General features: G+C 36.8%; 1 long non-coding RNA gene across 2 annotated transcripts in view; it reads right to left on the minus strand.

The window, feature by feature from the left end:
- LOC311589821 overlaps positions 1-26,405 on the minus strand; it is a 58,364-nt gene that overhangs the window by 20,881 nt on the left and 11,078 nt on the right. For both annotated transcript variants that reach the window (XR_014776651.1, XR_014776652.1), the window contains exon 5: positions 11,788-11,882. This is a non-coding gene — a long non-coding RNA (uncharacterized lncRNA). The remainder of the gene's footprint in view (positions 1-11,787; positions 11,883-26,405) is intronic.

Raw genomic sequence — 26,405 nt, forward strand, 5'->3', positions numbered from 1 at the left:
TGAATGCTGATGGGCCCAACTAGATAATGCCAAGCTAAGCTTGAGTTCTCTATCAGGCTTTGGGTTATGTATAGGTAAAGTTATTCCCTTCTCCTGTCAACATCTCTGTAATATAACCATCACAGAGATATCTTCCCTTTCTGATTATATCCTTCCCAGTAATTACACTTGGTGGGCCTGTAATGATGGCCTCACTCCCTGCATATACTCCCTCCATTTAAAAAAGAGTAAGACCACCTTTTGCATCCTTATTCAATTAGTCCCCCCACTTAATATATTACACTGAAGAACAATTTTCCCACTACTGGGATCCTGTTACTGAACAAGCCCTACTTAGAACCAAACGCGAGCCTATAATTGCAATTACCCTGGCTGTCCTCCTCAGATTGGGTGCTACAGATACTGGGGTGGGCATAACTTCTCTTGTTCTCTCCAACAAACATTATTCAGATCTTTGCCTGTCAATTGATGAAGACTTGGAGCAGATGGAAACTGCCATATCCTACCTTGAAAAGTCCTTATCCTCCCTCGCTGAGATCGTTCTACAAAATAGGAGAGGTCTAGACTTGCTGCATCTTCAGTAAGGGGTACTTTGTGCTGCCCTCAAAGCAGAGTGTTGTTTTTATATGTACCACTCTGGGGTAGTCAAAGATAGCATGGCCAAGGTTAGAGAAGGCTTAGAAAAAAGAAAAAGACAATGAGGACAGGAACAGAGTTTGTTCCACAATTTATTCTCCACCTCCCCTTAGTTTACTATCTTGTTGTCTTCCATTCTGGGCCCCCTGGTAGGATTTCTCCTCCTTATCTCTTTTGGCCTCTAGGCTTTTAGATGCCTCACTGCCTTTGTAAAACAGAAGCTAGATGCTGGAGATGCTCAAGCAATACGGGTGCATTATCATAAACTTGACTTGGCAGACCAAGGACATGATGAGCCTGAACACTAATGTGCCTCTGTTTCCCCTTCCTTGACACGGTGAGAATGGCATATACTCAGATATTGCCTGCCATAAGGCATGGGCACCTGTAAGGGGTGTGGGACAAGGTACCACAGGGAGAGGACCCGATTGTCCAACTCTGAGTCCCCTGAGAAGTAAACCTGATTGCATAGAGGTTGATGTAGAAAAATATCTTGCTCACTGTATGTTGGGGACACCCACAGACAGTAGATCAGGACCTCCCTCTCTTCCTCAAAAAGACATCTTGACAAGCCAATCTGGCCCTAGGAGGATCACATCAATGCTTCCCCATTCTGGTTAATTCCCACTCCCTCTGGAGACCAATGCTCACCCATATATAGTGGATCCATCTGTCTCCTCTTTTAATTTTAAGAGAGGGAAGAGATGTTCGGGACAAGAGGCCACATGGCCCATGTTCAGCCATCTTGTCTAAGTCTGCATCTATAAGTCTCTGTCTTTCCCAGAGCTTACCTTTCACCAGAAACTAGCTGACCCTGTTGTGAGTCAGCAGCTAAAGACAGATAGAGATGGAGCAACCCTGTTGTGAGTCAGCAGCTAAAGACAGATAGGGATGGAGTGACCCTGTTGTGAGTCAACAGTTAGACTAAAGCTAGATGAAGACAAAGCAAGATACCCTGTGTGACAGGACATTATGACCCTGCCTGGAATTCCTTATGTTTTGAGAAAAGCCTGCAGCTGGGTTGCTATAGCAATATGCTTCCCTGCCTTCTGAACTATAAAGGCTGCTGCCTGACTAATAAAGATTGAGAGTTTGGTCAATCAGACTTGCTCTCCATTCTTGTGTCTTGCATTCTCAACAGGTGACCTCCCTCCTGAATTTTAGTCGAACCCCACAGGACGGGTCATTTTCTCTGCACCCTGTTTTAGGGACTTACTGAAATCACAGTTTTTCTCACTTTTTCATGATCAGGGAGCTTAGTTTTAATGAGAGAAGCTCTCACCGGTGTGCTTTGTGCATTTTGATTATTTCACAAAAATAGTGACTTTGCCTTGAAAAATACACATTACTGTGTGTTTCTTCTGGTACCCACTATCACGTAGAAGTAATGTGACTTCACAAACTGACTCATTTTACACATTTTAAGACCAAAGAAACAACTTTCTAACATGAAGGAAGAATTTATTCAATTTCATTAGAAACAGGATTTTTCTTAGGGGGGATTCTTTACAATACATTATTTTCGGTCCATTTGCCCAGTTGTAAGGCATTTAGTGAAATCACTGTTTTTCTAACTTTTTCATTATCAGTGAGCTTAGTTTTAATGAGAGAAGCTCTCACGGGTGTGTTTTGAGCATTTTCAATTTTCACAAAAATAGTGACATTGCCTTGAAAAATGTGCACTACTGTGTGTTTCTCATGGAACAACCTGTCACATAAAAGTACCGTGCCTTCAAAAACTGAGTGTATTCACACATTTGGTGACCAAAGAAACAATTTCTTAATGTGAAGGAAGAATATATTCAGTTTCGTTAGAAACAGAATATTTTGCATTAAGGGTGATGCTTTATATTACACTATTTTATATCTACCCTCCCAGTTGTAAGAGACTTAGTGAAATCACACTTTTTCTTACTTTTTCATTATCAGGGAGCTTAGTTTTAGAGAGAGAAGTTTTCACAGTTATATTTTAAGTATTTTCATTTTTTTCACAAAAATAATGACTTTGCCTTTAAAAATATGCATTACTTTGTGTTTCTTATTAAACACTGTCACCTAGAAGTACTGTGCCTACAAAATTTTACTGTATTTTCACATTTTCTGACCAAAGAAACAATTTCTTATTGTGAACGAAGAGTTTATTCAATTTCGGTAGAAATGGGATTTTTGCCCTAGGGGATGCTTTATAATACACTATTTTTGATCTACCCTCCCAGTTGTAAGAGACTTAGTGAAATCACAACTTTTCTCCCTTTTTCATGGTCTAGGAGCTTATTTTAGTGAGAGAAGCTCTCACAGTTGTGTTTTGAGCATTTTCATTTTTTCACAAAAATAGTGACTTTCTCTTGAAAAATATGTGTTACTGTGTGTATATTCTGGAATACATTGTCACGTAGTCATACTGTGCCTTCAAAAACTGACTGTTTTTACACATTTTCTGACCAAAGAAACAACTTCCTAATATGAAGGAAGAATTTATTCAATTTCGTTAGAAACTGGATTTTTGTCTTTGGGGGAATGCTTTATAAAACACTATGTTTGTTCTAATCACCCAGTTGTAAGGGACTTAGTGAAATCACCATTTTTCCCACTTATTCATGTTTAACGTGCTTAGTTTTAGTGAGAGAATTTCTCACAAAATAGTGACTTTGCCATTAAAAATATGCGATACAAACTAGTACAGCCACTTTGGAAATCTATCTGGTGCTATCTCAGAAAAATGGGAATAGGGCTTCCTCTAGACCCAGCTATTCCACTCCTTGGAATATATGGAGAAGATGCTCCAGCACACAACAAGAAAATTTGCTCAACCATGTTCATAGCAGCCTTATTCATAATAGCCAGAACATGGAAACAGCCTAAGTGTCCATCAGTAGAAGAATGCATAAAGAAACTGTGGTACATATACACTATGGAATACTATTCAGCTATTAAAAACAAGGAATTCCCGAAATTTGTGGATAAATGGATTGAGCTAGAAATGATCATAATGAGTGAGTTAACCCAGAAGCAGAAAGACTCAAATGGTATATACCCACTTATATCTGCATACTAGCCCAAGGGGCATGTCCCACGAAAGCCTTCACTTACCAGGAAACTGAGACAGAGGGGAGGACATTCTAGTGGGACTCTAGATGAGAGAAGGATGGGAGAATGGCAAAGTAGAAGGATCCAGACAGTCCTAGAAACCTACAAGTAGAACATTATGATAGGCAGATTTGGGCTCAGGGGTCCTGCTCAAACTAAGGCACCAGCCAAGGACAGTACAGGCGGTAAACCTTAAACCCCTACCCAGATCTAGCCAATGGACAGAACCTCTCCACAGTAGAGTAGAGAGTGGGATATTACTTTCTCACATACTCTGGTGCCTCACCTTTGACCATGTCCCCTGGAGGAGGAGACCTGGTGGCACTCAGAGGAAGGACAGCAGGTTACCAAGAAGAGACTTGATACCCTATGAACATATACAGGGGGAGGTAATCTCCCACAGGAACAGTCATAGGGGAGGGGAATAAGGGGAAAATGAGAGGGAGGCAAGAATGGGAGGATACAAGGGATGGGATAACCATTGAAATGTAACAAGAATAAATTAATAAAGGAGAAAATAAATAAATAAATAAAATAAAAATATGCGATACTCTATGTTTCCTCTAGAGCACACAGTCAGTTTTTGAAGGCATGGTCCTTCTACATAAGTGTGTGTTCCAGAAAAAACACACTGTAACACATTTTTAAGGCAAAGACGTTTTTGTGAAAAAATGAATACACTCAAAACACATCCATGAAAGATTTTCTCACTAAAACTAAGCTCCCTGACAGTAAAACAGTGAGAAAAACAATGATTTTACTAAGTCCAGTATAACTGGGTGGATAATTCATTGTTCATGTAAGAAGTTTGGACAAAAAAAAAATGTGTAAAAACAGAATTGAGGGCACAGAGCTTCTCTGTAACAGTGTTTTCCACAAGAAGCACACTGTAAAGCGTATTTTTCAAGGCAAAGTCACTATTTTTGTGAAAAAAACTGAATATACTCAAAACTGGATAGGCCAAAAATAGTGTATAGTAAGGCAACCTCCCTGTGGCAAAAATCCCACTTCTAATGAAATCAAACAAATTCAAAGTTCACATTAGGAAGTTGTTTGGTCAGAAAATGTGTAAAAAACCAGTCAGTTTTTGAAGGCACGGTACTTCTACATAAGAGTGTTTTCCAGAAGAAACACACTGTAACACGTATTTTTTTCCAAAGAATCGTCAACATTTTTGTGAAAAACTGAATACACTCAAAACACACCCGTGAGAGCTTATCTCACTAAAACCAAGCTCACTGACCATAAAAAAGTGAGAAAAACAGTGAATTCACTAAGTCCCTTACAACTGGGTGGATAGACCAAAAATAGTATATAATAAATCATCCCCCCAAGGCAAAAATCCTGTTTCTAATGAAATTGAATAAATTTTTCCTTCAGCTTAAGAAGTTGTTTCTTTGGTCAAAAATGTTTAAAACAGTCAGAGTTTGAAGGCACAGTACTTCTAGGTGACAGTGTGTTTGAGAAAAAACACACAGTAATGCATATTTTTCAAGGCAAAGTCACTATTTTTGTGAAAAATGAAAATGCTCAAAACATACCCATGAGAGCTTCTCTCACTAAAACTAGACTCCCAGACCATAAAAAAGCGAGAAAACAGTGATATCACTAAGTACAGTACAACTGGGTGGATAGGCCAAAAATTGTGTATACTAAGGGAACCCCCCTGAGGCAAAAATCCCCTTTCTAATGAAATTGAAAAAAGTCACCGTTCACATTAGGAAGTTGTTTCTTTCATCAGAAAACATGTAAAAACAGTCAAATTTTGAAGGCATGGTACATCTATGTAAGAGTGTGTTCCAGAAGAAACACACTGTAATGCATATTTTTCAAGGCAAAGTCACTATTTTTGTGAAAAAAAAATACACTCAAAATATACCTGTGAGAGCTTCTCTCACTAAAACTAAGCTCCCTGACCATGAAAAAGTGAGAAAAACAATGATTTCACTAAGCCCAGTACAATGGGTGGATAGGCCGAAAAGAGTGTATACTAACGCAACCCCTCGGAGGCAAAAATCCCATTTCTAATGAAACTGAACAAATTCATCGTTCACGTTAGAAAGTTGTTTCTTTGGTCAGAAAACATATAAAAACAGTTAGTTTTGGAAGGCAGGTACTTCTATGTTAGATTGTGTTCCAGAAGAAACACACTGTAATGCATATTTTTCAAGGCAAAGTGACTATTTTTGTGAAAATCTGAATACAATCAAAACACACATGTGAAAGCTTCTCTCACTAAAACTAAGCTCCATGACCATAAAAAACTGAGAAAAACAGTGATTTCACTTAGTCCAGTACAACTGGGTGGACAGGCCAAAAATAATGTGTAGTAAGGCAACCTCCATGAGGCAAAAAATCCTGTTTCTAATGAAATTATTCAAATTCATGGTTCAAGTTAGAAAGTTGTTTGTTCAGTCAGAAAACATGTAAAAGCAGTCAGTTTTTGAAGGCATGATACTTCAACGTAAGAGTGTGTTCCAGAAGAATCATACTGTAATGCATATTTTTCAAGGTGAAGTCACTATTTTTGTGAAAAACTGAATATACTTAAAACACGCCCATGAGAGCTTCTCTCTCTAAAACTAAGCTCCCTGGTCATGAAAAAGTGAGAAAAACGATGATTTCACTAGTCCAGTACAACTGGGTAGATAGGGCAAAAATAATGTATAGTATACCCCATGAGGTAGAAAATCTCGTTTCTAATGAAATAGAAGAAAAGCAGTGCTCACATTAGAATGTTGTTTCTTTAGTCAGGAAACATATTAAACAATAACTTTTTAAAGGCATAGCACTTCTATGAGTAGGAGTTTTCCAGAAATAACACAATGTAATGCATATTTTTCAAGGCAAAGTCACTATTTTTATGAAAATTTGAATACTCTCAAAACACACCTGTGATAGCTTCTCTCACTAAAACTAAACTCCTTGGCCATAAAAAAATGAGAAAAACAGTGATTTCATTAAATCCAATACAACTCGGTGGATAGCCCAAAAATAGTGTATTGAAAGGCATCCCCCCTCAGCCAAAAATCCAGTTTCTAATGATATTGAATAAATTCATCCTTCACATACAAAAGTTGCCTCTTTGGTCAGAAAGTGTGTAAAAACATTCAGTTTCTGAAGGCACAGTAATTCTACGTGATTGTGTGCTCCAAAAGAAAGACACAGTTACACATATTTTTCTAGTCAAAGTCACTATTTTTTGAAAAACTGAAAACACTCAAAACGTACAAGTGAGAGCTTCTCTCACTAAAACTAAGCTCCCTGATCATGAAAAATTGAGAAAAACAGTGCTTTCACTAAGTACAGTATAACTGCATAAATAGGCCAAAGTAGTGCATTATAAGGCATCCCCCTTGAGGCAATAATCCCGTTTCTAATGAAATTGAACAAATGCATCGCTTACAATAGGAATTTGCTTCTTTGGTCAGAAAACATGTAAATAAGTCCGTTTTTGAAGGCACAGTACTTTTACGAGAGGGTGTGATCCAGAAGAAACCCACTGTAACACATTTTTTTCAAAGGAAATTCACTAGTTTTGTGAAAATCTGAATATACTCAAAAAACACCCTTGAGAGCTTCTATCAATAAACTAAGCTCCCTGACCATGAAAATGTGAGAGAAACTGTGATTTTACTAAGTCCAGGACAGCAAAGTTTATAGGCCAAAGTAGTGTATGTAAGGCATACACCCTGAGGCAAAAAAAAATCCCGTTTCTAGCAAAATTGAACAAATGTACCACTCGGTAAAATCAGTCAACTTTTGAAGTCTCAGCACATCTACGTGAGGGTATTTTTCAGAAATAGCACAGTGTAATGCATAATTTTAAGGCAAAGCCACTATTTTTGTGAAAAAATGAATACACTCAAAACAAACCTGTGACAGCTTCTGTCATTAAAACTAAGCTCCCTGACCATGAAAAAGTAAGAATACAAGTGATTTCACTAAGTCCAGTACTACTGAATGGATAGACCAAAAAATGTGTATTATAAGGCATCCCGCCTGAAGCAAAAATCCCGTTTCCAACAAAATTGAACAAATTCATCATTCACATTAGGAAGTTGCTTCTTTGGTCAGAAAACATGTAAAAAATAGTCAGTTTTGAAGGAACAGTAATTCTACGTGAGAGTGTGTTCCAGAAGAAACACACAGTAACACATATTTTTCAAGGCAAATCACTATATTTGTGAAAAACTGAAAACACTCAAAACACACAAGTGAGAGCTTATCTCACTAAAACTAATCCCCTTGACTATGAAAAAGTGAGAGAAACAATGATTTCACTAATTCCAGTACAGCTGCATCGATGGGCCAAAGTACTGGATTATAAGTCATCCCCTGAGTAAAAAATCCCATTTCTAATGAAATTTGAATAAATTCATCCTTCACATTAGGAGGCTGTTTCTCTGATCAGAAAATGTGTAAAACAGTCAGGTTTGTAGGCACAGTACTTCCATGTGAGTGTGTGCTGCAAAGAAACACACCGTTACACATATTTTTCTAAGAAAAGTCACTACTTTTGTGAAATAATGAAAACACTCAAAACATATCAGTGAGAGCTTCTCTCACTAAAACTAAGCTCCCTGACCATGAAAAAGTGAGAGAAACAGTGATTTCACTAATACAAAACAACTGTGTAGATAGTACAAAGTAGTGTATCATAATGTATCCCCCTGAGGCAAAAATCTCGTTTCTAATGAAATTGAATAAATTCACCTTTCCTGTTTGGAAGTTGTTTCTGTGGACATAAAACTTGTAAAAAACAGTCTATTTTTTAAGGCACGGTACTTCTGCGTGAGAGTGTGTTCCAGAAGAAAGACACTCTAATAAATATTTTTCAAAGCAAAGTCAACATTTTTGTGAAAATCTGAATACACTCAAAAAACTCCCATGAGAGCATCTCACAATAAAACTAAGCTCCCTGACCATGAAAAAGTGAGAAAAACAGTGCTAAGTCCAGTACACAGTGTAGATAGGCAAAAGTAGTGTATAGTAAGGCATCCCGCCTGAGGCAAAAATCCCGTTTCTACCGATATTGAACACATGCATTGTTCATGGTAGGAGGTTGCTTTTTTGGTCAGAAAACATGTTTTTAAAAGTCAGTTTTTAAGGTACAGTACTTCTATATGAGGGTGTTTTCCAGAAGAAACACACAGTAACACACATTTTTTAAGGCAAACACACTATTATTGTGAAAATCTCAAAACACACTGGGTATAGTTTCTCTCGCTAAAACTAAGGTCTGTGTCCATGAAAAAGTGAGAGAAACAGTGATTTCACAAAGTCCAGTACTACTGTGTGGATAGGCTAAAATAGTGTATACTAAGGCATCCCCACTGAGACAAAAATGGTGTTTGTAATGAAATTGAACTAATGCATCGCTCATGTTAGCAAGTTGTTTCTTTGGTCAGAAAACATATAAGAACAGTCATTTTTTGAAGTTACAATACTTCTACATGAGGGTGTGTTCCAGAAAACAAACATTATAATGCCCATTTTTCAAGGCAAACTCGCTGTTTTTATGAAAATCTGAAAACACTCAAAACATACAAGTGAGAGTTTCTATGACTAACACTAAGCTCTCTGACCATGAAAAAGTGAGAAAAACAATGATTTCACTACTTCCAGTACAAATGCACAGAGCATCCCCCCCCCCTTAGGCAAAAATCCCATTTCTAAAGAAATTGAACAAATGCATCCCTGACATTAGGAACTTGCTTCTTTGGTCCAAAAACGTGTAGAAACAGTCAGTTTTTGAAGGAATAGTACTTCTACATGAGGGTGTTTTCCATAAGAAACACACTGTTATGCAAATTTTTCAAAGCAAAGTTACTGTTTTCATGAAAATCTGAATACACACAAAAAACACCCTTGAGAGCTTCTCTCATTAAAACTAATCTCCATGGCCATGAAAAAGTGAGAAAAACAGCGATTTCACTAAGTCCAGTACAACTGAGTTGGATAGACCAAGAATAGTGTACTATAAGACATCCTCCCTGAAGCAACAATCCCTTTTCAAACAAATTGAACAAATGCATTGCTCAGGTTAGGAAGCTTTTTCTTTGGTCAGAAAACATGTAAAAAAGTTAGTTTTTGAAGGCCCAGTACTTCTATGTGACAGTGTGTTCCAGAAACATACTGTAATGCACATTTTTCAAGGCAAAAATCACTGTTTTATGAAAATCTGAATACACTCAAAAAACACATGTGAGAGCTTCTCTCACTAAAACTAAGATCCTTGACCATGAAAAAGTGAGAGAAAGAATGATTTCACTAAGGCCAGCACAACTGCATGGATTGGCAAAATTAGTGTATAGTAAGGCATCCCCCCTGAGGCAAAAATACTGTTTCTAAGGAAGTTGAACAATTGCATTGCTCACATTAGGAAGTTGCTTCTTTCTTCAGAAAATGTGTAAAAACAGTTGTTTTTGAAGGCACAATAATTCTACGTGATGGTGTGTTCCAGAAGAAACACATTGTAATGCATATTTTTCAAGGAAAAGTCACTATTTTCGTGAAAATCTGAATACCCTCAGAAAATATCACTGAGAGCTTCTCTCACTAGAACTAAGCTCCATGACCATGAAAAAGTGAGAAAAATAGTGATTTCACTAAGTTCAGTACAACTGAGTAGATAGGCAAAAGTAGTGTATAGTAAGGCATCCCATCTGAGTAAAAAATTCCGTTTCTAACCTAATTGAACTAATTCATCGCTCATGTATGAAGTTGCTTCTTTGGTCAGAAAACGTGTAAAAACAGTCAGTTTCTGAAGGAACAGGACTTCTTAGTGAAGGTGTTTTCCAGAAGAAAACCACTGTAATGCACATTTTTAAAGACAAAGTCAATAATTTTGTGAACCTCTGAATACACTCAGAAAACACCCATGAGAGCTTCTCTCACTAAAACTAAGCTCCCTGACCATGAAAATGTGAGAGAAACAGTGATTTCACTAAATCCAGTGCAAATACTTGGATAGACAAAAGTGGTCTATAGTAAGGTAATCCCTCTGAGGAAAAAACCACATTTCTAATGAAATTGAACAAATGCATCGCTCATGTTAGGAAGTTGCTAATTTGGTCAGAATTCCTATAAAAACAGTCAGTTTATGAAGGCACAGGATTTCTACATGAGATGTTTTCCAGAAGAAACACACTGTTATGCACAATTTTCAAGGCAAAGTCACTATTTTTATGAAAATCTGAATATACACCAAAACACCTGTTAGAGTTTTTCTCACTAAAACTAAGCTCCCTAACTATGAAAATATGAGAAAAACAGTGACTTCACTAAGTCCAAGACAACTGCATGGATAGACAAAAGTGGTCTATAGGAAGGCATGCTGCCTGAGGCAAAAAAATCCCATTACTAAGTAAATTGAACAAATGCATCACTCATGTTAGAAAGTTGTTTCTTTGGCCAGAAAACACATAAAAACAGTCAGTTTTTGAAGGCACAGAACATCTATGTGAGTATGTTTTCCACAGGAAACACACTGCAATGCATATTTTACAAGGCATAGTCACTATTTTTTTGAAAATACAAATACATTTTAAAAAATCCATGAAAGCTTCTCTCAATAAAACTAAGCTCCCTGACATTGAAAAAGTGAAAGAAATAGTGATTTCATTAAGTCCAGTAAAACTGCATTGGTAGGCCAAATTGGTGCATTGTAAGGCATCAACCCTGAGGCAAAAATACTTTTTCTAACAAAATTGAACAAATGCATCGTCACATAAGGAAGTTGCTTTTTTTATCAGAAAAGGTCTAAGAACAGTCAGTTTTTGAAGGCACAATACTTCTATTTGAGGTTGTATTCCAGAAGAAACAAACTGTAATGTATATTTTTCAAGGGAAAGTCACTATTTTGGTGAAAATCTGAATACACTCAAAAACACCCGTGAGATCTTCTCTCACTAAAACTAAGCTTCCTGACCATGAAAAAGTGAGAGAAACAGTGATTTCACTAAGTTCAGTACAACAGCATGGATAGGCAGAAGTGGTCTATATATCCCCCCTGAGGGAAAAATTCCATTTCTAACAAAATTGAAGAAATGCATTGCTCACCTTAGGAAGTTGCTGGTTTGGTCAGAAAACATGTAAAAACAGTCAGTTTTGGAGTAACAGGACTTCTCATGAGGATGTTTTCCAGGAGAAACACACTGTAATACACAATTTTCAAGGCAAAGTCAGTATTTTGTGAAATCTCAAAACACACAGTTGATAGTTCTCTCACTAAAACTAAGCTCCCTGACCATGAAAAAGTGAGAGAAAAAGTGATTTCACTACATCCAGTATAAATGCTTGGTGTACAGTAAGGCAAATGCCTTTAGGCAAAAATCCTGTTTCTAAAAAAACAGAACAAATGCATTGCTCACTTTAGGAAATAGCTTCTTTAGTCAGAAAACAGTAAAAAATGGTCAGCTGTTAAAGGCACCTCATTTCTATGTGAGGGTGTTTTCCAGAAGAAACACACTGTAATGCATATTATTCAAGACATAGTCACTATTTTTGTGAAAATCTGAATATACTCAATAAACACCCATGAGTGTACCTCTCAATAAAAGTAAGCTTCCTGACATTGAAAAAGTGAGGGAAGCAGAGATTTCACTAAGTCCAGTAGAACTGTGTAGTTAGGCCAACGTAGTATATTATAAGACTTCCCCCCCGGAAGCAAAAATCCTGTTTCTAATGAAATTGAACAAATGTGTCGCTTAAGTTAGGAAGTTGCTTCTTTGGTCAGAAAATGTGTAAAAACAGTCAGTTTTTGAAGGCACAGTACTTCTATGTGACAGTGTGTTCCAGAAGAAACACACTGTAATGCATATTTTTCAAGCAAAGTCACTATTTTTGTGAAAAAATGATAACGCTCAAAATACACCTGTGAGAACTTCTCACACTAAAGCTAAGCTCCCTGACCATGAAAACGTGAGAAAAACAGAGATTTCACTAATTCCAGTACAATTGCCTGGATAGGCAAAAGTAGTGTATAGTAAGTTCTCCCCACTAACACAAAAAAACCGTTTCTAACTAAATTGAACAAATGTTGTGCTCATGTTAGGAAGTTGCTTCTTCAGTAAGAAAATGTGTAAAAACAGTCAGTTTTTGAAGGCACAGTACTTCTACATGAGAGTATGTTCCAGAAAAACCATACTGTAATGCATATTTTTCAAAGCAAAGTCACTATATTTGTGAAATACTGAAAACACTCAAAATACGCCAGTGAGAGCTTCTCACAATAAAACTAAGCTCTCTGACCATGAAAAAGTAAAAACAACAGTGATTTCACTAAGTACAATACAACTGTGTGGATAGGCAAAAAATGTGTATTGTAAGGCATACCCCCCGAGGCAAAAATTCCATTTCTAAAGAAATTGAACTAAGGCATCGCTCATATAAGGAAGTTGCTTCTTTGGTCAGAAAATGAATAAAAACAGTCAGTTTTTGAAGGCACAGCACTTCTACATGAGGGTATTTTCCAGAAGAAAGACACTGTTATGCATATTTTCAAGGCAAACTCACTATTTTTGTGAACATCTGAATACATTCATTAAACACCCATGAGAGTTTCTCTCAGTAAAACTAAGCTCCCTGGTCATGAAAAGGTAAGAAAAATAGTGATTTCACTAAGTCCTGTACAAGTGCGTGGATAGACAAAAGCATTCTATAGAAGGCATCATGCCTGAGGCAAAAATCCCATTTCTAACGAAATTGATCAAATGCATTGCTCTCATTAGGAATTGTTTCTTTGGTTAAAAAAAACATGTAAAAACCGTCAGTTTTTGAAGGCACAGGAATTTTACGTTAGGGTGTGTCCCAGAAGAAACTCACTGTAATGCACATTTTTCAAGGCAAAGTCTCTAATTTTTTAATAGATGAATACACTAAAAAACACCAATGAGAGCTTCTCTAATCAAAACAAAGCTCCCTGACTATGAAAAAGTAAGAAAAATAGTGATTTCACTAAGTCCAATAGGCAAAAATCCCATTTCTAATGAAATTGAACAAATGCATCGCTCACATTAGGAAGTTGCTTCGTTGGACAGAAAACATGTAAAAACAGCCAGTTTTTGAAGGTATAATACTTCTATGTGAAGGCGTGTTACAGAAGTAACACACCGTTACACATATTTTTCAAGCAAAATCACTATTTTTGTGAAAATCTGCATACACTCATAAAACACCCATGAGAGCTTCTCTCACTAAAACTTACTCCTTGACCATGAACAAGTGAAAGAAACAGTGATTTCACTAAGGCCCATCAACTGCATGCGTAGGCCAAAGTAGTGTATTATAAGGCATACCCCCTGAGGCAAAAATCTTGTTTCTAACAAAATTAAACAAATGCATCGCTCATGTGAGGAAGTTGCTTTGTTGGTCAGAAAACATGTAAAAACAGTCAGTTTTAGAAGGAACAGTACTTCTATGTGAAGGTGTTTTCCTGAAGAAACACACTGTAACACACATTTTTTAAGACATACACTCAAAAAATACCTGTGAGAGCTTCACTCATTAAAACTAAATTCCCTGAGTATGATAGAGTGAGAAAAACAGTGATTTCACTATGTCAAGTACAAATGCATGGAAAGGCCACAGTAGTGTATAGTAAGTCATACACCTGAGGCAAAATCACGTTTCTAATGAAATGAACAAATGCATAGCTCACATTAGGAAGTTGCATCTTTGGTCAGAAAATGTTTAAAAACATTCAGTTTTTGAAGGAACCGTACTTCTATGTGAAGTTGTTTTCCAGAAGACACACTGTAATGCACATTTTTCAAAGCCAAGTCACTATTTTTGTGAACATCTGAATACACTCAAAAAGCACCTGTGAGAGCATAACTCACTAAAAGTAACTCCATGACCATGAAAAATTGAGAGAAACAGTGATTTCACTAAATCAAGTTCAACTGCATAGATAGTCCAAAGTAGTGCATTGTAAGGCATCCTCCCTGAAGCAAAAACCACGTTTCTAAAGAAATTGAATTAATGCATCGCTCATGTTGGGAGTTGTTTCATTGGTAGGAAGACTTTCTAAAACAGTCAGTGTTTGATGGCACAGTAATTTTACATGGGGGTGCATTCCAGAAGAAACACACTGTTATGCACGTTTTTCAAGGCAAAGTCACTATTTTGTGAAAATCTGAATACACTCAAAAAACACCCATGAGAGCTTCTCTCACTAATGTAAACACCCTAACCAGCAAAAAGTGAAAGAAACAGTGATTACACTAAGTCCTGTACAACTGCATGAAAAGGCAAAAATGGTCTATAGTAAGGCATCACGTCTGCAGTAAAAATTCCATTTCTAATGAAAAAAAAAACCCAAATTCATCACTCACAAGAGGATGTTGCTTCTTTGATAAGAAAACGTGTAAAAGCTATCAGTTTTTTAAGGCACAATACTTTACGTGAGAGTGTGTTCCAGAAGAAACACACTGTAATGCATCTTTTTCAAGGCAAATTCATTATTTTTGTGAAACTCTGAATACACTCAAAACACACCTAGGAGAGCTTCTCTCACTAAAACTAAGCTCCCTGACCATGAAAAAGTGGAAAAACAGTGATTTCACTATGTCAAGTACAAATGCATGGATAGGTGAAAGTGCTTTATAGTAAGGCATCACGCATGAAGCAAAAATCACATTTCTAATGAAATTGAATAAATTCATCCTTCATGTTAGGTAGTTGTTTCTTTGGTGAGAAAATGTGTAAAAACAGTCAGTTTTTGAAAGCATACTTCTACATGAGGGCATTTTCCAGAAGAAACACACTGAAATGCAAATTTTTAAGGAAAAATCACTATTTTTATGAAAAACTGAAAATACTAAAAGACACCTGAGAGAGCTTGCACAATAAGACTAAGATCCCTGACCATGAAAAAGTAAGAACAACAGTGATTTCATTAAGCCCAGTACAACTCATGCATCGGCAAAAGTGTGTTGTAAGGCATCCTCCCTGAGGCAAAAATCCTGTTGTAAAGAAATTGAACTAATGCATCGCTCACATAAGGAAGTTGCTTCTTTGTTCAGAAAATGTGTAAATATAATTAGTTTTTGAAGTCACAGTACTTCTACATGAGGGTGTTTTCCAGAAGAATCGCACTGTAACACATACTTTTCAAGGCAAAGTCACTATTTTTCTGAAATCTGAATATACTCAAAATACATCTGTGAGAGCTTCTCTCACTAAAACTTAATTCCCTGAAACTGAAAGTATGAGAGAAACAGTTATTTCACTAAGTCCAGTACAACTGCATGGACAGACAAACATGGTCTATGGTAAGGCATCCCCCTGAGGCAAAAATCCTGTTTATAACAAAATTGAATAAATGCATCGCTAACATGAGGAAATTGCTTCTTTGGTCAGAATATCTGTAAAAACAGTCAGTTTTTTTAAGGCACAGCACTTCTACATGAGGGAGTTCTCCAGGAGAAACACACTGCAATGCATATTAGTTAAGCAAAGTCACTATTTTGGTGAAAATCTTAACACGCTAAAAACACACCTGTGTAAGCTTCTCTCACTAAAACTAACCTCCTTGACCAAGAAAAAGTGAGAGAAACAGTGATTTCACTAAGTTCAGTACAACTGCATGAATAGGCAAAAGTCCATTAAAGCTGTGTCAATAGACAAAGTGGTGTATTGCAAGTTATGCCCACTGAGGGGAAAATCCTGTTTCTATCGATATTGAACAAATGCATCACTCACCTAAGGACCTTGCTCCTTTAGTCAGAATACTTGTGAAAACACTGAGTTTTTGAAGGCATAGCACTTCTACATGAGGATATTTTCCAGAAGAAACACACTGTAATGCATATATTACAAGGCAAAGTCACTATTTTTGTGAAAATCTGAAAAAAACAAAGCACATACCTGTAAGCTTCTCTCACTTAAACTTTTAGCTCCCTGACCAAGAAAAAGTGAGAGAAACAGTGATTTCATTAAGTCCAGTAGAACTGCTTGAATAGGCAAAAGTTGTGTATTGTAAGGCATGCTGTCTAAAGCAAAAATCGTTTCTTAAAAATTGAACAAATGCATTGCTCACATTAGGAAGTTACTTCTTTGGTCAGAAAATGTGTAAAAACGGTCAGTTTTTGAAGGCAGAGAACTTCAATGTGAGGGTGTTTTCCAGAAGAATCACACTATAATACATATTTTTCAAGGCAAAATTACTATTCTTGTGAAAATCTGAATACACTCAAAATAATCAATTGTGAGTCTCTCACTAAAACTAAGCTCCCTAAACAAAAAAAGTGCGAGAAACGATGATTTCACTAAGTCCAGTGCAACTGCATGGACAGACAGAAGTGGTTTATTGTAAGGCATGCCCCCTGAGGCAAAAATCCTGTTTCTAACGAAATTGAACAAATGCATCCCTCGCCTTAGGAAGTTGCTTCTTGGTCAGAAACCATGTAAAAACAGTCAGTTTTTGAAGGCGCAGCACTTCTAAGTGAGGGTGTTGTCCATATAAAACACACTGCAATGCATATCTTCAAGGCAAAGTCATTATTTTTGTGAAAATCTGAATAGTCTCAAAACACACTCAGGAGAGCTTCTCTCACTAAAACTAAGTTCCCTGACAAGGAAAAAGTGAGAGGAACAGTGATTTCAATATGTGCAATACAACTGTGTGGATAGGCAAAAGTGGTGTATTATAAGGCATCCCACCTGAGGCAAAAATCCTGTTTCTTTTGAAATTGAAATAGTGCATCAGTCACATTAGGAAGTTACTCCTTTGGTCAGAAAACATGTAAAAACAATTTTTGAAGGCATAGCCCTTCTATGTGATGGTGTTCTCCAGAAGAAACGCTGTAACGCACAGTTTTCAAGGCAAAGTCATTGTTTTTGTGAAAATCTGAATACACTCAAATCACACTCATGTAACTTTCTCTCACTAAAACAAAGCTCCCTGACCAAGAAAGGGTGAGAGAAACACTGATTTCACTAAGTCCTGTACACATACATGAGTAGGCAAAAGTGTGGAACTGTAAGACATTCCCCCAGAAGCAAAAATCCTGTTTCTAAAAAATTGAACAAATGCATTGCTCACGTTAGAAAGTTGATTCTTTGGTCTGAATATCTGAGAAAACAGTCAGTTTTTTAAGACACGGCCCTTCTAAGTGAGGGCGTTTTCCAGAAGAAACACACTGTAATGCATATTTTTCAAGAAAAAATCAGTTTGGGGAAAAATCTGAATAAACTCAAAACACACCCCTGTAGCTTTTCTCACTTAAACTTAGCTCCCTGACCAAGAAAAGGTGAGAGAAACAGCGATTTCATTAAGTCCAGTAGAACTGCTCGAATAGGCAAACATGATATATTGTAAGGCATGCCCGCTGAGACAAAAATCCTATTTCTAAAAAATTGAACAAATGTATTGCTCACATTAGGAAGTTGCTTTTTTGGTCAGAAAACATGTAAAAATAACAGTTTTTGAAGGCACAGCACTTCTACATGAGGGTGTTTTCCAGAAGAAACACTGTAAAACTCATTTTTCAAGGCATGCCTTGTAAGGCATGCACCAGAGGCAAAAATGCCATTTCTAACAAAATTAAAGAAATGCATCACTCATGTTAGGAAGTTCCATCTTTGGTCACTATATTTTTGGAAATCTGAATACACACAAAATACATGCATGAGCCTCACTAAATCTAAGATCCCTGAACAACAACAAAAAAAAATTGCAAGAAACGGTGATTTAATGAAGGCCTGTACAACTGCATGAGTAGGCAAAAGTGGTGAGTTGGTAAGGCATGCCCCCGAGGCAAAAATCCTGTTTCTGATGAAATTGAACAAATGCATCCCTCACCTTAGGAAGTTGCTTCTTTGGTCAGAATATGTTTGAAAACAGTCAGTTTTTGAAGGAACAGCACCTCTACTTGTGGGTGCTTTACAGAAGAAACACACTGTAATGCATATTTTTCAAGACAAAGTTAGTATTTGTGTGAAAATCAGAATATACTCAAAACACATCTGTGAGAGATTCTCTCACTAACACTTAGCTCCCTGACCAAGAAAAAGTGAGAGAAAGAGTGATTTCACTAATACCAGTACAACTTCGTAAATAGGCAAAAATGGTGTATTATAAGGCATGCCCCAGAGGCAAAAATCCTGTTTCTAACAAAATTAAACAAACGTATCACTCATGTTAGGGAGTTCCATCTTTGGTCAGAATACGTGTGAAAACAGTCAGTTTTGAAGGCACAACACTTTGTCATGAGAGTGTTTCCCAGAAGACACACACTGTAACGCATATTTTTCAAGGCAAATTCACTATTTTTGTGAAAATCTGAATATACTCATAACACACTTGTGTGAGCTTCTATCACTAAAACTAAGCTCCCTGACCAAGAAAAAGTGAGAGAAACAGTGGTTTCACTAACTACATTACACCTGCATGAGTAGGCAAAAGTGTTTTTTTCTCAGGCATGCCCCCAAAGGCAAAAATCCCGATTCTTACGAAATTGAACAAACGCATGACTCAAGTTAGGAAGTTGCTTCTTTGGTCAGAAAATGTGTAAAAACAGTCAGTGTTTTAATGCACAGCACATCTATATGAGGGAGTTTTCCAGGAGAAACACACTGTAAAATATATATTTAAGCAAAGTCACTATTTTGGTGAAAATATGAATACACTAAAAACGCACCCATGTGAGCTTCTCTCACCAAAACTAAGCTCCCTGACCAAGAAATAGTGAGAGAAACAGTGATTTCACTAAGTCCAGTACAACTGCGTGGATAGACAAAAGTGGTGTATTGTAAGTTATGCCCACCGAGGAAAAAGTCCTGTTTCTAATGACATTGAACAAATGCATCACTCACCTAATAACATTGCTTCTAAGGCATGCCCCCGAAGCAAAAATCCTATTTCTAAAAAATTGAACATATGCATCGCTCACATTAGGAAGTTGCTTCTTTGGTCAGAAAATGTGTAAAAACGGTAGGTTTTGAAGGCAGAGAATTTCAATATGAGGATGTTTTCTAGAAAAATCACACTGTAATGCATATTTTTCAAGGCAAAATTACTATTCTTGTGAAAATTTGAGTACACTCAAAATACTCAAGTGTAAGTCTCTCACTAAAACTAAGCTCCCTAAACAACAACAACAAAAAAAAGTGAGAAATGATGATTTCACAAAGTCCAGTGCAAATGCATGGACAGACAGAAGTGGTTTATTGTAAGGCATGCCCCCAGAGGCAAAAATCCTGCTTCTAATGAAATTGAACAAATGCATCCCTCATTTTAGGAAGTTGCTTCTTTGGTCAGAAAACATGTAAAAACAGTTTTTGAAGGTGCAGCACTTCTAAGTGAGGGTGTTGTCCGTATGACACACCCTGTAACACATATCTTCAAGGCAAAGTCATTATTTTTGTGAAAATCTAAATAGTCTCAAAACACACTCATGAGAGCTTCTCTCAATAAAACTAAATTCCCAGGCAAAGAAAAAGTGAGAGAAACAGTGATTTTAATAAGCCCAGTACACATACATGAATAGGCAAAAGTGCTGTATTATAAGGCATGCCACCGGAAGCAAATTTCCAGTTTCTAAAAAAATTGAAAAAATGCATCACTCACGTTAGAAAGTTGCTTATTTGGTCAGAAAATGTGTAAAAACAGTCAGTTTTTTAAGGTACTGCACTTCTACATGAGGGTGTTTTCCATAAGAAACACACTATTACACATATTTCTCAAGGCAAATCACTATTTTTATGAAAATCTGTGTATACTCAAAAGACACACATGTGAGCTTCTCTCGCTAAAACTAAGCTCCCATACCAAGGAAGAGTGAGAGAAACAATAATTTCACTAAGTCCAGTTCAATTGTGTGGATGGGCAAAAGTGGTATATTCTATGGCATGATCCCAGATGCAAAAATACCGTTTCTATCGCAATTGAACAAATGCATCACTCACGTTAGGAAGTTACTTCTTTTCTCAGAAAATGTGTAAAAACAAAAGTCTGTTTTGAAGGCACAGCACTTCTACATGAGAGTGTTTTCCATAAGAAAGACACTATAACACATATTTTTCAAGACAAATCACTATTTTTGTGAAAATCTGTGTATACTCAAAAGACACACATGTGAGATTCTCTCACTAAAACTAAGCTCCCATATCAAGGAAAAGTGAGAGAAACAGTAATTTCACTAAGTCCAGTTCAACTGCGTGGATAAGCAAAGGAGGTATGTTGTAAGACATGACCTCTGAGGCAAAAATACCATTTCTAACAACATTAAACAAATGCATCATTCATGTTAGGATGTTGCTTCTTTGGTCAGAATACATGTGAATACAGTCAGTTTTTCAAAGGCACAGCACTTCTACGTGAGGGTGTTTTCATAAGAAACACACTGTAGTGCATATTTTTCAAGGCAAAGTCACTATTTTGTGAAATTCTTTATATACTCAAAACACACACATGTGAGCATCTGTCACTACAACTAAGCTCCCATACAAAGAAAAGTGAGAAAAACAGTGATTTCACTAAGTCCAGTACAACTGAGTGTATAGGCAAAAGTGGTGTGTTGTAAGGCATGCCCCCTTAGACAAAAACACTGTTTCTAACAAAATTGAATAAATGTATCACTCACATTAAGAAGTTGCTTCTTTTTTTAAAAAAGAAGTTGCTTCTTTAGTCAGAAAACCTATAAAAACAGTCAGGTTTGAGGGCACAGAACTTTTATGTGAGGGTGTTTTCCAGAAGAAACGGAGTATAATGCATATTTTTCAAGGCAAAGTCACTATATTTTTGAAAATATGAATACACTCAAAACACACCCATGAGAGCGTCTCTCACTAAAACGAAGCTCCCTGCACAAGAAAAAGTGAGAGAAACAGTGATTTCACTAAGTCCAGTACAACTGAGTGGATCGTCCAAAGTAGTGTATTATAAGGCAACCCCCCTGAGGCAAAAATCCCATTTCTAACAATATTGAACAAATATATTGCTCACCTTAGGAAGTTGCTTCTTTGATTAAAAAAAAAAACATGTAAATACAGTAAGTTGTAGAAGGCACAGTACTTCTACGTGAGGTTGTTTTCCAGAAACACACATTGCAACCCATGGTTTTCAAGGCATAGTCACTATTTTTGTGAAAATCTAAATACACTCAACACACACCCATGTGAGCTTCTCTCACTAAAGCTAAGCTCTTTGACCAAGAAAAGGTGAGATAAAATGTGTTTCTAAAGAAATTGAACAAATGCATCGCTCACCTTAAGAAGTTGCTCCTTTGGTCAGAAAACATGTAAATATAGTCAGATTTTCAAGGCACAGTACTTTTACATAAGGATGTTTTCCAGAAGAAACACACTGTAAAGCATGTTTTCCATGGCAAAGTCACTATATTTGTGAATATCTGAATACACTAAAAACACACCTGTGTGAGCTTGTCTTATTAAAAAGTCAGCTTCCTGACAAAGAAAAAGTGAGAGAAATAGTGATATCAGAAAGTCCAGTACAACGGCATTGATACACAAAATTAGTATATTGTAATGCATACCCCTGAGGCAAAAATCCCCTTAGTAACGAAATTGAACAAATGCATTACTCATGTTAGGAAGTTGCTTTGTTGGTCAGAAAACAAGTAAAGGCAGTTCTTCAGTGTAAAGGTGTTTCCCAGAATAAACACACGGTAACACATGTTTTTCAAGGCCATGTCACTATTTTTGTGAAAATCTGAATACACTCAAGACACACCCTTGTGAAATACTAAGCTCCCTGACCAGGAAAAAGTGAGAGAAACTGTGAGTTCAGAAAGTCCAGTACAATGGAGTGGATACTCAAAAGGAGTGTAACATAAGGCATCACCCCTGAGGCAAAAAAAACAGCTTCTAACAAAATTGAACAAATCCATCTCAGAAGTTTGCAAATTGTTTATTTGGTTAGAAAAGGTCATAAAACTGTCGGTTTTGTAAACACTCTACTTCTACACATGCATTTGTTGCAGGAAGAAACAGCATGGTAACGCATGTTTCTGAATGAAAAGTCACTGTTTCTAAGGAAAACTGACCACACTGAACAAACAATTGTGTGAGGTACTAGGACTAAAACTAAGGTTCCCTGCTCACAGAAAAGCAAGAGAAATGCTGGTTTCACAAAACACAGTAACATATGCAGAAACTGTAGAAATATGTTGAAAGACAAAAGTTGTGCACTGTAAGGCATGACACTTTACACAAAAAAATCAGCTTCTAACGAAATTGAACAAATGCATCTCAGAAGTTTTCAACTTGTTTCCATGGTTAGAAAACCTCATAAAACTGTTGTTTTTAAAAGCACTCTACTTCTACTCATGTGTTTCTTGGAAGAAGATGCTAATGGTAATAAATGTTTTTGAAAGAAAAATCACTGTTTCTAAGGAAAACTGAAACACTGAACAAACACTTGTGTGAGCTACCGTGACTAAAACTAAGGTTCCCTGATTAGAAAAAGTAATGAAAACGCTGCTTTCAAAAACACAGTCACATACTCAGAACCTGAACAACTGCATTGATAGGAAGTAGTAGTGCACTCACTGCAAGGCATGACTCTTTAGGCAAAAAACCTACTTCTAACGAAATTAAACTTATGCATGTCAGAATTTTGCAACTTGCTTCCTTGGTTAGAAGACATCATAAAACTGTCATTTTTGAAAGCATGCTACTTCTACACATCTGTTTGCAGCAGATAGAAACAGAATGGTAATGCATGTTTCTGAAAGAAAAGTCACTATTTCTAAGGAAAAATGAACACACTGAACAAACACTTGTGTCAGTTACTGTGACTAAAATGAAGGTTCCATACTCACAGAAATGTGAGAGAAACACTGATTTCACAAAACACAGTCACATACAACCTGTACAAGTGTGTTGATAGACAAAAGTAGTGCTCTCTAAGGCATGACTCTTTAGTCAAAAACGCGATACTAATGAAATTAAGGAAATGCACCTCAGAAGTTTGTAAGTTTTTTCCTAGGTTAGAAAATGTCATAAAATGGTCATTTTTGAAAGTACTCTACTTCAACACATGTTTGTTGCAGGAAGAAATAGCACGGTAAAGCATGTTCCTGAAAGAAAAGTCACTGTTTCTAAGGAAAACCGAACAAACTGAAGAAACACTTGTGTGAGCTACTGTGACTAAAATTAAGGTTCCCTGCTTAGAAAAAGTGAGAGAAACACTGATTTCAAAAACACAGTCACATACTCAGAATCTGTACAACTGTGTTGATAGAAAAAAGTAGTGCACTGTAAGACATGACTTTTTAGGCAAAAGACCTGCTTCTAACAAAATTAAGAAATGCATCGATGAAGTTTGCAACATATTTCCTTGGTTAGAAAACATCATAAAAGTGTCAGTTTTGAAAGCACACTATATCTGCACATGTGTTTGTTGCAGGAAGAAACAGCACAATAACGCATGATTCTGAAAGAAAAGTCACTGTTTCTAAGGAAAACTGAACACACTGAACAACACTTGTGTGAGCTATGGTGACTAAAACTAAGGTTCCATGATCACAGAAAAGTGAAGGAAAGGCTGATTTCAAAAACACAGTCACATACTCAGAACTTGTACTGACCACACTAAACAAACACTTCTGTGAGCAATGTGACTAAAACTAAGGTCTCCTGGTAACAGAAAAGTGAGAGAAATGCTGATTTCACTAAACACAGTTACATACTCAGGACCTGTACAAATGAGTTCCTAGGTAAAAGTCGTGTACTGTAAGGCTTGACTCTTTTTTTTCCTTTTTTTTTATTAATTTATTCTTGTTACATCTCAATGATTATCCCATCCCTTGTGTCCTCCCATTCTTCCCTCCCTCCCATTTTCCCCTTATTCCCCTCCCCTATGACTGTTCCTGAGGGGGATTACCTCCCCCTGTATATGCTCACAGGGTATCAAGTCTCTTCTTGGTAAGAGATGGCTCAGCCGTTAAAGGCTAGGCTCACAACCATAAATATAAGGCTTGACTCTTTAGGCAAAAAAAGAAAACACAAAACAAAAAAAACGCTTCTAACGACATTTTACAAATGCATCTCAAAAATTTGTAACTTTTTTCCATGGTTAGAAAATGTCATAAGCCATGCATGCTGGCGCATGCCTATACTCCCAGCACTCAGGAAGCAGAGGCAGGTGGATCTCTGTAGGTTCGAGGCCACCCTGGTCTACAAAGTGAGCCTAGGACAGCCAACACTACACAAAGAAACCCTGTCTCAAAAAACCAAAAAGGAAAAAGAAAAAAAGAAAATGTCATAAAACTGTTGTTTTGGAAGGCACTCTACTTCTACACATGTGTTTGTTTCAGGAAGACACAGCATGAAAGAAAAACACCGTTTCTAAGGAAAACTGAACACACTAAACAAACACTTGTGGGAGTTACTATGATTAAAACTAAGGTTCACTGCTCACTGAAAAGCGAAAGAAACGCTGATTTCACTAAACACAGTCACATACTCAGATCCTGCACAACAGCATTGATAGGTAAATGTAGTGCACTCTAAGGCATGACTACTGAGGCAAAAACCCACTTCTAATGAAATTTTTAAAATGTATCTCAGAAGTTGGCAACTTTTTTCCATGGTTAGAAAAAGTGATAAAACTGTTGTTTTTAAAAGCCCTCAACTTCTATACATTTGTTTGTGTCGCGAAGAAACAGCACGGTATTGCATATTTCTGAAAGAAACTCACTGTTTCTTAGGAAAACTGAACACACTAAACAAACACTTGTATGATCTACAGTGATTAAAACTAAGGTTCCATGCACACAGAAAAGTGAGAGAAATGCTGATTTCACTAAACACAGTCACTCAGAACCTGTACAACTGCATTCCTAGGCACAAGTAGTGCACTGTAATGCATGAGTGTTTAGGCAAAAAACCCACTTCTAACAAAATAGAACAAATGCATGTCAGAAGTTTGCAACTTTTTTCCTTGGTTAGAAAACCTCATGACACTGTCGTTTTTTAAAGTACTCTACTTCTACACATGTGTTTGTTGCACAAAGGAACGGCATCGTAAATCTTATTTCTGATAGAAAAGTCATTGTTTCTAAGGAAAATTGAACACACTATACAAACATTTGTTTGAGCTACTATGAATAAACTAAGCTTTGCTGCTCACAGAAAATTGAGAAAATACTGCTTTCATTAAACACAGTCACATACTCAAACCCCATACAACTGGGTTGATAGGCAAAATAGTGCACTCTAAAACGTGACTCTTGAGGCAAAAACCCCACTTCTAACAAATTTGAACAAATGGATCTCAAAAGTTTGCAACTTTTTTCCTTGGTTAGAAAATGTCAAAAAAAATTGTTAGTTTTGAAAGCACTCTACTTTTACACAGGTGTGTGTTGCAAGAAGAAACAGCATGGTAATCAATGTTTCTGAAAGAAAAGTTACTGTGCCTAAGGAAAACTGAACACACTGAACAAACACTTGTGTGAGCTACTGTGATTAAACTAAGGTTCCCTGCTAACAGAAAAGCAAGAGAAATGCTGATTTCACTAAACACAGTCACATACTCAGATCCTGTACAACTGCATTGATAGGTAAACGTAGTGAACTCTAAGGCATGACTATTGAGGCAAAAGCACATTTCTAACGAATTTTTAAAAATTCATCTCAGAAGTTTGCAACTTGATTCCTTGGTTAGAAAACGTCATAAAATTGTTGTTTTTTAAAGCACTTAACTTCTACTC

Source organism: Acomys minous (assembly GCF_964271855.1).
Source record: "Acomys minous genome assembly, chromosome: 19".
NCBI classification, from domain to species: Eukaryota; Metazoa; Chordata; class Mammalia; order Rodentia; family Muridae; genus Acomys; species Acomys minous.